A 13,015-nucleotide genomic window follows, 5' to 3' on the forward strand; every position below is an offset into this window, starting at 1 on the left:
AGGCTGGCTCCTTGGGTTAATTAAAAGTTTGAAGGTTCGTTGAACCGGTTCGAACCAGTCGAACCCCGAAAGTTCGACCTAAAAATCCGCTTCGACAAAAGTTCGCAGACACCCCTACTTTTGACTGCTTCTCGCAGCTTGTACTGTAAACGCCGGCCATAAACTTCGTAACCCCGGCCGGGCAGTTAGAAACAATCTAGGCATTGCCTTTCCTGTACTGCATTGACTTTGCCTATACTGCGCGCAATACAGGCGAAGGCAACGTTAGGCAAGGGGAGGAAGGGCAAGCACTAGGAAGGCTGGGGAGAAGAGGAATAAGCCTCTTAGTACTCTCCATTTCTCCCCTCGCCTTCCGTTGCCCTCCTTTCTCGTAAGAAAAAAAAAAAAAAAAGATTCTGATTGGGGAGGAAGAAGCAGACGGAATGCTAAAGAGAGGAGGAAGCTTCCTCCTCTTCTCTTTAGCATTCCGTCTGCTTCCTCTTCCCCTGCCCTCCTTTCCCTCGAAAACTTTTCTTAACCTGTAACTTTTCCTCTTTTCGCCTGGCGTTGCCCACGACTGCACTGCACACAGCTAGTGAAAGGTCGAGTGGTTGTTAGGCGAACCTTCGACCTTTCGGTAAAATTCGAAGAAATTCAACTGTTTAAATAGTGTTACCAGACTTTAATACAAAATTGTCAAATTTTTAGAAACATTTATACAACTGCTTGTTGTAAGTTTTGGAGGACAATTGACAATGATTACTCAATACAGAAAGTTTTATTTTGAAAAACCAGAATTTAAAAAAAAAAGTATCTCGTGTGTTTATTTTATTTATTTATTTATTTTTTGTTACGAGTTAATGTTAGATCGACTAAACTTGCAATTACTGGAGGCTCGTCGGAGTTTTTGTGATTATGCATTTTTGTATAAAACTGTGCATAGTAGATAACGTTGCCCTAGGCTTGTTTCTCCGCTTTCTATGTATACATGTCCCTCGAGTAAACTGTCGACACCACAACACGTTTTTCGTGCAAGACATATGTTCATTTTCTCCAACTTCACGGATTCAGAGCAATTTTAATGCGCTGAGCGCGGTGGTTGACGTTTTCGGGAGTGAGTAGGATTTGAAAAGCGCACTAACCATTCACGTTTACTAACATGTGTGTTCTGTCCACTAGGCGCATAGCCGCTCTCCGAGCAGGGCGCAAGTGAAGCCACCGGAAGTTTGATGCTTTTCCCGGAAGTCGGGCGTCTGCTGGGCTTCCTAGTAGGGGTGTCGCGAACCGGCCAAGGTTCGAGTTCGACCAGGTTCGACTTTTTCGAACTTTTAGTGGAAATTCGACGAACCTTGTATTGAGGTTCGACTCGTGTGCGCATGCGCGACAGGCTGTCCAGTTGGCTTCGGATTGGATGTTGATGGCTAAGGCATGAATTAAGGGCACCGCTGATTGGCTATTTCAGTTAATACAGTACAAAAAAAGTTAAGTTATTAACTTCTCCAGGGATTAGAATTGGTGTCTTTTAATTGCAGCTGTTCCAAAAAATAAAATAACCCTTTGCATAAAAACAATTTCTCCAAACCTAGACATGCTTGTATCAAGGTCTGGCTACACTGTCCACAAAGTCGAACCGGTCGATTCCACTGATCTCTATGTCTATTTGCTGGATCGCGTTTGACCAGCTCCGCCCACTGATCTCAATGACAATTGCTGGATCGCGCTTGCCGCTCCCGCAAGTGAAGCCACCGGACTTCACTCGCTTGGGATACGATTTCCCGTTTTTGCTAGCCTTTGCTGCGGTTTTCCAGCGTGCTGTGGACACGTTTTCTACTCGTTCGTCGTCATTCGCCGAAGAAGTTTTTTGAAGACTCTGTGTATTGTTGAGACTTGCCGTCGTGAACACGTGGAAAATTTTACGAAAGTGCAGTGTCGCAGGAAAAAGGCACAACGCGTCGAAAGGAAGGGCTGGCGGCGTGTTCAAAGCTTCCTTGGCACGCCGAAGTGCCGTGTCTCTGTGCCTTCGCACGCTTGGATACCGACCAAGAATCGACGCCGTGTGGATGTGTTTTGCGAGTGCAATGTGCGTGAAGCCGTATCAAAAGGTACAACTCGTCGAAAACAAGTGTCGCCGGTGTCGCGGCGTGATCAAAGCTTCCTTGGCACGCCGAGTGATGCATCTTTGTGCCTTCGCACGCTTGGATACCGGTCAAAAATTGACGCCGCGCCAAAGTTCTGAACGTGTGTCGCGCGTAGAAGCCTTTAGATCATTTATATATATCGGCCACGGAGTTCTCGATCGTCCAGCTGTTCCGGTGAGTTGCTATCAATAAAAGGGAGAGATCTGTACGTGTTCTTATGTACTATATTAACCATGGCTATGTCCCAAATCTACTCTAATAGATTCCGTGGGAGCACGAATAGGGCAACGTTGTGGAGCCAGGGGGGTTTTTGAAAGCAAAAGTACAAGACGGCGAGAATGAAAATCTTTGAAGCGCGGCCGATATGGTCGTGTGCAATCTGCTGACCAATTACAGTTAGGCGAGCCGCGCTCAAACGTGAAGTGCAATTAAGTAGGTTGATAATAAGCCAGCACTGATCAGTGATGAGGAGCTGTTGTGCACGGTATTGTGTAAATCGTCTAAGGACGAAAAAAAGACGTACCTTCCCCCATATTCCGTCGCTAGTGGACGCTGGATTAAGCTCGTTCCTAAACCGCGAGGGGAAAAGACGCTGATCCAGAGGCACGAACAGCTTCACGCACATTGCACTCGCTAGACACATACACACGGCGTCGGTTCTTGGTCGGTATCCAAGCGTGCGAAGGCACAGAGACATAGCACTTCGGCGTGCCAAGGAAGCTTTGAACACGCCGCCAGCCCTTCCTTTCGACGCGTTGTGCCTTTTTCCTGCGACACTGCACTTTCGTAAAATTTTCCACGTGTTCACAACGGCAAGTCTCAACAATACACGGAGATCTTCAAAAAACTTCTTCGGCGAATGACGACGAACGAGTAGAAAACGTGTCCACAGCACGCTGGAAAACCGCAGCAAAGGCTAGCAAAAACGGCAAATCGTATCCCAAGCGAGTGAAGTCCGGTGGCTTCACTTGCGCTGCAGCGAACAAGCGGGGAAGCGCGATCCAGCAATTGTCATAGAGATCAGTGGCTCCGCCTATGGACCGGAATGCGGTCACTGGCGGCCATCTTTAGGTAGAGTTATATCATCTCTAGCCATCATAGTAATATGGCGGACAGCGCAATGGCGGCATGCTGCCCTAAAGATAGCCGTAGATCTAGTACACTGTACCGTGGGTGACATTTCGTGCTTGATTGAAGTTGTTCGACGAAGCAGATTCTTGAAACCCGGCGTGAACGCTAGCCTCATCTTTGAGGACCCGGCAAAAGTTCTACGAAAGCGCAGCACCGGGGGAAAGCAGCGCAGCTCGCATCGAAAGCAGACTCCGTAACGGCGTCTGCTTTCGATGCTTCTTTTGATGCGACTTTCGATACGTGCTGTGCTGCTTTTCTCCCGGTGCTGCGATTTCGTGAAACTTTTACCAGGTCCTCAAAAACCGGACTACTGTTCACGGCGGGGTTCAAAAACATGTTTCGTCAAATAATTTTAATCAAGCACGCAATATCACCCACGCTAATTTGACCGCAGCCTGCCAACTCACCCGCCAAAACGCTATCTGCCATGGATGGATGATAGCGGCTGCAGCAGCTTACATTGGCTAGAGGTGATATAACTCTACCTAAAGATGGCCGCCAGTGACCGCATTCGCGGAGCGGGCAAACGCGATCCAGCAATTGTCATAGAGATCAGTGGTCGATTCTGATGAAAAGTTTCGAAGGTTCGTCGGACCGGTTCGACCCAGTCGAATCCTGAAAGTTCGACCTAAAAATCCGGTTCGACAAAAGTTCGCGACACCCCTACTTCCTAATGCTTTCAGTCGATGTTTTTGTCCGTACTTTCCGGTGTCTTTGGGTGGGTTTTAATAATCATGCTCCGAATAAAATCCCGAAAATGAGGCCTTTGAACTTGGGACATATGCACACTTGATCAACTAGAATGGCAAAATGTTTACATTGCATGGCCTCCCAAGATACTTCTCTGGTCTGCATGCGCTCTCACTACGCAACAAGCAGGCGCTCTTGAGCTTGACAAGCGAACATCCAGCGCCCTCAACGCTTTTTGAACCCGCACTCGGAAGGGTCACAGAGGCGGCCAAGCGCACACTTCCGGGACAAGCCGCTTACTTGCGGTGACTTCAGTCCCGAACGCTCGACGCGAGGTTCTGTCATCATGTGTACGTGCTTTTTTTTCCTTTTTAAAGTGTATGCTGTGCGTGAACATGGGCGTACTAAACGGGAAGGGGGGGGGGGGGGGGGGGGGGGAAGGGGGGCGCTCGCCTCCTCGGTTCTCAGAGTGGGGGCACCGTGGTGGGGGGGCAAGGCATGTGTTTCCCCTGAAACAGCTGCCACTGGGCAGGGCAAGCACTGGCCGGCGGAGTCCAAGGGACATCAAGGGCAGCGCCCCCCGGCACTAGGAGGGGAGGGGGGGGGGGGGGGGGTCCGGTTTGCTCCCCAATCAAAAGCAAGTTGGTACGCCACTGTGCGTGAGTGTGTGCCAGTCCTAAGGCCTCGGCTGTTTCTGGACATAAAACAAATAAATAAATAAAGGTTTCTTAGCTCTGGGGCTAAAGGCCCGTTCACACTCTTGCGACCGAAAGACCGAGTTAAACCAGACCGGTTTTTTAGCCTCTTGTGATCTCTTAGGACCAGCTCCGCTGCATCGCATCCGGCCCTAAGAAGTCGCAAAAGGCTTAAAAACCGGTCTGGTCTCTCTCGGTCTAACTCGGTCGCAAGAGTGTGAACGGGCCTTAAGTTGGAGGCCATGGGGTCAGTAGCAAAAGGTGAAATTGGTGAATTAATTAGCTAATTAATTTAGACACTAAAATTAAGTAAAAAAATTTCAATTTTGGGGGAAAATGTGTTTCGACCATTTACGCTCGACCTCACTGCAGTTCATTTGAGACACGAAATATTTATTAAAAATACATAGTGAGCTGGAGTGCTCTACGGGGCGAGAAACGTCATCCTTGTGCACGACTCGAAACCGAAACTGAGCCGGCAAAGCGCGCTTGTGACGTCGATCCCTCAGCTCTGCGCTTGCGTCTCACCGCTGACGTCACCTGCGGTGCGGGCACGTGGGCTGTGGATTTGGCGGGACGCCTTTTTCGGAGGTCGATACGGGGCAGTTGACGGCGACCATCAAAATAATATAGTAATTTATTTGACCCCCGTGACGTTACTGCCGAAAACGTTAAAACAAACAAAAGTATACCTTTTTTATGTTTAGCGGGAGTTTGTTGCAGGTTGTTGTGTCCGGTGTTGGAAGCGGGGGGAGGCGGCGCTTGCGGCGTCTTATTGTTTCAGTGCCATGCGCTAAAGAACAGGACTCCTCCTCAGAGTGTGTGCAAAAGCGTTGGATGATTTTCATAGACCAGCGTTTGCCGTGACATTGGCCGCAGGCTGGTGGATGTTGATCATGTTCCTGTCATGCAAGTTCACGCAAGTTTGGAGATTGTATGTCACAACAAAGCCAGGCTTTAGAGCTCTCATCACTGTCCGGGTTGTACTGAAACGTCTGTTTAATTTTTACATTTTTCGCTAGAAGCTGAATTTTGAACAACGCGCTCAAATGAAATGTGTCATGCGCCTGTGCTGCGTGCGTCCCGCCGCCGGGTGCAGCAGCACAAATGTTCATCTCTGGTCGCGGCTCAAGATTTTTATTTTTTGTATTTTTGCTTGCGTGTGCGACTGAGAATAATTTTTCTGTGTAAATATAAAGTCTGGAAATCTGGGCCCCGAGTACCAAGGGTACTCAAGTACATAAGCCGAGCATAAGAGAAAGGAGATTGTACCTTACTGGTTGCACAAAACATATTTGGATTCATTGTGATAGCTGGCTTTGACCATAACTCTAAAGAAATACGGAAAAGAAAGATTTCAATTGTGTTGCTGCTATATATGCAAGCAAGCCATTATTTATTCCAGGTCAATATCCACGGAGGATGAATATTGTGGCACATTGAACTCTTGAGTGAGAGAAGTGTGGGCAAATCTGCATGCATACAATAAGCAAGTTCTCCAGTTTAATCTTTGGTATAATGGTTTATAGTACAGTACAACAGGAACATATTTTATAATTAAGGACATATTGCCCCAGTGATCAGCTGTAAGATCATGATCATTATAAACAAGATATTTAACTTCCATTTTATATTCAATATACCAAACGCTTGACTAGCACAAACACAAGATCCAAGCACAAAAGGTTTTAGTAGTCTCTGGTTTAGGGTTGTTCGAAGAAAAACCCGAAGTTTAATCAGAATTTTATATAATCTCATGTGCAGCATATAAACTCAACGGGGAAGCAACAGATATGTAACAGGCTACTCAACAATGCCCGATAGCAAAACTAATATCTAAAACAACAAGCAGGAATTAGGGCACAACCAACATCTTGTGGGAAATTAAAAAAAAAAGAAAGAAAAACATATGCATTTTGTGAACAAAACAATGGGTGTTCAGATACTGAACTTGCTAGGACACTAACCCAACCAATACATTAGCATTATTAACCTTACAACTTATTTTAACCAACAAAGACTTATGACATGAAGTTCTACTGTAAAATGACTTCTAAGAAAATAATTAAAAGTTGTTAGACACAATATTACAAGCAAACACTCATTACGCTGAAGAGGCAATGTTTATTCCGTCTCGAATTCCTTGTGCCTTGATGCCCACTCTACCCCGTGACTTCCAGTGTTCCAGAGAGGTGCTCTTCGGTATTTTTAGTGCAGAAATACGAAATGATGCAGAATGCCCGGTTGACTCCCTTTTTCTTCCTCCTGAACAACCCTTTGTTGGAGAAACTCGTACAACTATGCCACCTGATGTAGGCGTTCGTTCCAATAAATGTTTTCGCGCTTCAATAAGGCATAAATAGGCCTTCTCTAGCTTATCTTTATCTGTGCAATACATTGCCATTCCTTTCACCTTATCTGCATCTTCCCGTAGAAGACCCTCTGACTTTGGACAAGCTATATTTTTTCCTTCTTGGAAGGCTGCTGGAGTCAAGTTGGTGTGTTTCAGCCCCCGATTCTGGTGGTTAAATGGCCGACCACCCTTCTGAAATCAGATCAAATCTGTCCCATTCTGGCAGCGGTCCTGGCTTGTACTCTTCGGGCAGTGAATCGAATGTAAAAGTTGTATCATGTTGGAACATGGCACAAAAGTGCTTGCGTGGAAACTTCGTTTGAGCAAAGTCTTGGCAGGTATAAGACGAGGAGTTGAAGTCAACTGTGTGAAATTTGCCAGGCACGCTGGACTTTACAGTGAAAATGCCAGTTTTATGTTCACGTGTCACGTCTCCCTCTCTGTAACACATCGCTACCTCCAATCGGTTCATAATGTGATTAACTGCTGAAGGCGGCCTGTTTTGGAGGTAGCGCGGGATACCTTCATGGTATTTCCTATAGCATGATGACCATCGCATGTTTTCTTGGCGAAAGTGCTGATGACAATCAGGGAAGAACTGATTCACCAGTACAGCAATGAGCCCAGTCAAGCTCTTCCTTCCATGACCTCCTCGCAGGTAGAACTGTTTCAGCAGCTTGTTCTGGGACTCTGTGCCATTATTTGTGGTTATGATGACACTGTGTTGTTGTCTATAGTATTTCACGCACATGTGTGAAACATGAATCCAGTATGTAAGCATGTATTCCTTTACCCGCTGGTTTTCCCAGAACTCGGACTCTTTGAGTGACTTGTAAGCTGCCTCAAACTCATCGCATGAGGTAGCGTGTGCCAAACGCCGTAGGAGTGAAAGGGCACCTTTCCTCTCTGCAACACCATTTTTTTTTTTACGTCGCATCCATCGTTTCCATGCCTGCTTACGGTGAAAGTCGCAGAGCATTATTTTGCTCAGCGAGAAAACAAGCTTAATTGCAGTTATATTTCCGCTTGGCAACAGTCGATCATGAAATACTTTGGATTCAGCTCTTTGTTACTTGTCTTGAACATTTAGAGCGTTTCTGCGATGCAGGAACTTGTTTCAAACTGAACCATAAAGGTCTCAACAGTCACGTGGCACAACGGAGTCTTAACGACTAAAAGGAACAGCGGTAGGGCATAGTTGGTTGTTCTTCTAGTAGCACCTAGACACACTGCGCTGCGTCCATACTTATCTAAATGTTCAGCCATAAACTTGGACTGATAGCAAAATAAGAATGTGCTCCCGCACTGCCGCAACATCAGTTCCTGAATGTCCTCGTTTTCGTCACAAGGAGCTTCGTCACCTTCCTTGTACAAGCGTAAAAAAAAAAAAAAAAAAAGGCATTAGGATTTTGTTTTTTTAGATCCTCAATAAGTGTAGCTGCATTCTCCTGATCGAGGTCACTGCACATTTCTTGCCTCAGTGCCAGTTGTATATGATTGACAAGGTCATCATTGGTAGGGTAGAATGCACGAACGACGGCTAATATCAGGGGGCTGTTTTCCAGCGAACAGGACATTATGTACATAATATCGGAGACATTATTTTACCTCTGGCACTGAAGTGGTGCCTTCACGCACCAGGTCTCTGATTCGCTGACTGACACTCAAGTCCACAGCCTGCCCGACGTTGATGATTTCGGAAAAGCCATGTTCTGTGTGGCATGATTTCCTAGACATCGCCAAGAAGATAATTTTTTGTGAATGCAGTGCTTCCCGAAGAAAGTGCTTCAGAAAGTTTTGCCAGTTGAGCTGTCTTCAGACGCTTGATTTGGTGCTGTGAAGCTCCTTCCTTTGCCTCGACCTGTGAAAAGTGGGTATGACAGAAAGCAGAAAATTATAAATGTCACAACATGCGTTGGTCATAGCTAAGCTATTCCAGCTTCCAGTACCAAAAAATCTCTACTATACGTTAAAGGAACAAAATGGTAAAATCGTCACCCAAATAGCAGTTAGCTTAAGTAAGTGTACAAGCACCTTTTGTGACTTACCTTAAAAGCGGAAAATGTCTTAGATAGTCTTTGTGATCTTAAGGTGCATGGTTGCCACGCAGCCCATTCTCTTTAAGCCATGCAATTTGGTCTCTGTCCTTCTGAACATCTTGTGAGTCCACTCGAAGCTCTGATCCGCGCTAAATTTAGCAGAAAACATCCCCGCTAAATATAGCAAAAAAAAAAAAAAAAAATCCCTCTAAACTTAGAGAAAAGAATTCACCACTAAATTAAAAAAAAGAAAGAAATGTCCGCAAAATTTAGCGGAAAAATTTTCCCGCTTAATTTAGCGTTAAAATTTCCGACAAAATTGAGCGGATAAATTTCCCAGCTAGCGAAAAAATTTCCTGCTATATTTAGCGGAAAAAATTCCCTGCTAAATTTCGCGGAAAAATTTCCCGCTAAAGTTTGAGGAAAAACTCCCCCGCAGAATTTAGTGGAAAAATGTTCCCGCTAAACTTAGCTACAAAAATTCCCCACTGAATTTAGTGGGTAAACTTCCCCGCTAAATATAGCGGAAAAGTTTTGACGCTAAATTTAGCGGAAAAAAAAAACCCGATACATTTGGCGGAAATATTTCCAGCTAAATTTAGTGAAACAATTTCTCGCTAAATGTGGCGGGAAGAATTTCCCGCTAAATTTAGTGGGGAATTTTTCGGCTAAATTTAGGGGTAATTTAGCGAACATTTCGCGCTAAATGGTAGGGAAGCAGCAGCGGAGGAGGGGAGGGTACGGATGAGGAGGAGGGGCATACCCTCCTCTCCGTACCTTCCCCTCCTCTTTAAGAACTGTGCTCTAATTCCGCGCTACGGGGGATTATGAACGCCTAATGTTTACCGCGCAGCCCTTAAGCGCCCGTGACGTCACGTGTGACGTCACTGGGGTCCCCACTGACGTCACTCGTAACATCTCCGCGCGCTGCATTATGGGCAAATCTCCCCGCTATATTTAGTGAGAACGTTTCCCCGCTAAGTTTAGGAAAAAACATCCCCGCTAAATTTAGCGGAAAACATTCCCCGCTAAATATAGCGGAAAAAATTCCCTTCTAGATATAGCTGAAAAATTTCCCGCTAAATTTAACGGAAAAAATGTTCCCGCTATAATTAGCGACAAAATTTCCCGCTAAGCTTAGCGGGAAAAATTCCCCGCTATATCTAGCGGAAAAATTTCCCTGCTAACTTTAGCAGAAAAACTTCTCCGCTAAATTTAGCGAAAGATATTCCCCGCTAAATCTAGCGGAAAAAGTTCCCCTCTAAATGTAGCGGAAAACTTTTCCCACTAAATTTAGCGAAAAAAATTTCCCACTAAAATTAGCGAGAAAATTTTCCCGCTAAGTATAGCGGAAATATTTTCCCGCTAAATTTAGCGGAATAACTTCCCTGGTAAATTTAGCGGAAAAAAATTCCCCGCTAAATTTTGCGGAATAACTTCCCTGCTAAATTTAGCGGAAACATTTTTACGCTATATTTGGCGGAAAAAATGTCCTGCTAACTTTAGCGGACAAAATTCCCCGCTAAATTTAGCGAAAAGCTTTCCCCAGAAATTTAGCGGGAAAATTTCTCTGCTAAGTTTAGCGGAAAATTGAGCGAAAATTTTTCCGCTAAATGGGAGGCGATCAGGAGAGGAGGCGGAGAGGGTAAGGATGAAGAAGAGGTTCATACCCCCTCTCTGTGCCTTCAACCTGCTCCTCCTCAAGAGCTGCGCTCTAATTCAACGTTAAAGGAGATTCTAAATGTTTTTCATTATTTTTTTTTACTAATTTTGAAGTTAATTAGGGGAGTTTAGTTAATTATATATTCTATCGCAAAGATTAGCCACCCACATAATGTCCCTCTGGCCGTATAACTCACCTGCACAAACCGTAAACATTAGTGCATCTTTTACGAATGTTTTGTAATTCGTCTGTTCGAATTAAAACGGAACACCCGGTATATTTAGTGTGATTTTTATGGGTTGTTTTAGACCATACCAAAGGCTTTTCATGAAACAACAACAACAACAACATAATTGAAAATGACTGTTTTGAGAATATAGCGAAATTTAGCGGAAAAAAATGTCCTGCTAACTTTAGCGGACAAAATTCCCCGCTAAATTTAGTGAAAAGCTTTCCCCAGAAATTTAGCGGGAAAATTTCCCTGCTAAGTTTAGCGGAAAATTGAGCGAAAATTTTTCCGCTAAATGGGAGGCGATCAGGAGAGGAGGCGGAGAGGGTAAGGATGAAGAAGAGGTTCATACCCCCTCTCTGCGCCTTCAACCTGCGCCTCCTCAAGAGCTGCGCTCTAATTCAACGTTAAAGGAGATTCTAAATGTTTTTCATTATTTTTTTTACTAATTTTGAAGTTAATTAGGGGAGTTTAGTTAATTATATATTCTATCGCAAAGATTAGCCACCCACATAATGTCCCTCTGGCCGTATAACTCACCTGCACAAACCGTAAACATTAGTGCATCTTTTACGAATGTTTTGTAATTCGTCTGTTCGAATTAAAACGGAACACCCGGTATATTTAGTGTGATTTTTATGGGTTGTTTTAGACCATACCAAAGGCTTTTCATGAAACAACAACAACAACAACATAATTGAAAATGACTGTTTTGAGAATATATATGTTGACTTTTGTACTTTTTAAGATTGCTCTCATTATTAAAGCCCTTTTTTCCTAGGAACTTCACCTAAGTATAATAATATTGTTCTTGTTGAATAGGTAGGTATTTGTTTAAGCCTTCGTTGGATATATAATTTACGCCATAACATTGAGCATAACAAAAGTTATCATCATCTGAACCAGGTAAATTAAGGCCAAAGAAGCTAGGTTGTAGATTGGTTACAAAAATAATTAAGAACAAAACCACGTTTTGATGAACATTTAGCCGTCAAAAACCATGCAAATCGTTTTTTTTTTTTTTTTTGTTTTTCAGAACGTATCCGAGCCTAACGAGGCTCCAAATACGCTACCTTTGATGATCGCTCAAATCCCGAAATCCGCCTTTGGTCCTTTGGAGGTCGGAAACTAAAAGAAAATATTACTGCGTGCGTATAGCTGGGTCAGCAGCGTGCTCGACTCCCACGCCGCTGGCCGGGGGTTTGATCCCCGCCAGCGCTTGCCCTTTTTATCTTTCGTTTGTTTGCATCACTGGAATGTTCCAGATGACTCGAGAATCTCGTTGTCTGTTCGAGCTCGGAAACTTCTAGATACCCACGCCATGGCCGCCTGCATGCAGGCGGCTGTGCCCACGCGCTTACAAAAGGAGCTTCGCATGGCTGCTTGTGTCAGTCGTCCTTCTCCCACCGTCAAAGTATGTCTCTGCTACTTTATGTTTCTTCGTACAAGTTCGCCGCATGGAACGTTAATTTTAAGTTTTATTAATCAAGTTTATGTTTTAACTCATGACAATATGAAACAAGATCATATAACTCCCGGCAGCGTCTTGTAAAAACGTCATACATTCTTATTGTATAAAAAAGAAAACAAATGAGGTTATTGTTGTAGTTTTATGAAGAGTTCCTAACACTTACCCTAGTAAGGGATTGGCCAGGCATCTAATTAGTTATTTCATATATTATTATTGTTTTAAATTTTGAATAGTTCAAGCTTACTTGATCAGCGAGATTAGAAAAGCTTATTGAGTGAATAATACGGCTGCTGTGATGAGTTTCTCCACAGCGTTACGCCCCACACCGTGAGCACTGCCAAGTTTAATTGCCCCTTCCCCCCCCCCCCCCCCCCCCAAAAAAAAAAAGAAAAAAAGAAAAGTAGGTTGGCAACAGTGACGGATACGTCACTGTTGCCAACCTACTTTTTTAGAGAGAGGGAGCACTCCAAAAGGGGTTGACGTAAATCCACACGTGCTTTGGGACGATAGATGGTATATTTATTTACAATAGTTCGCCTTTCTCTATCAAATTTACCCAAGCACACAAAACTCGCTTTGAATATGCAGGGTGTAAACTGATATTTTAATCACCCGGGTAAGCGCCTG

The 13,015-nt window shown here is 44.4% G+C and overlaps 1 pseudogene; it reads right to left on the reverse strand.

Annotated features, from left to right (window-relative positions):
• Positions 1-6,841: 6,841 nt before the first annotated feature.
• Positions 6,842-7,737, reverse strand: LOC115325976 (annotated as a pseudogene).
• Positions 7,738-13,015: the final 5,278 nt, after the last annotated feature.

The sequence above is a fragment of the Ixodes scapularis genome, unplaced genomic scaffold (assembly GCF_016920785.2).
Source record: "Ixodes scapularis isolate PalLabHiFi unplaced genomic scaffold, ASM1692078v2 PGA_scaffold7__128_contigs__length_106722199, whole genome shotgun sequence".
Taxonomy (NCBI): Eukaryota; Metazoa; Arthropoda; class Arachnida; order Ixodida; family Ixodidae; genus Ixodes; species Ixodes scapularis.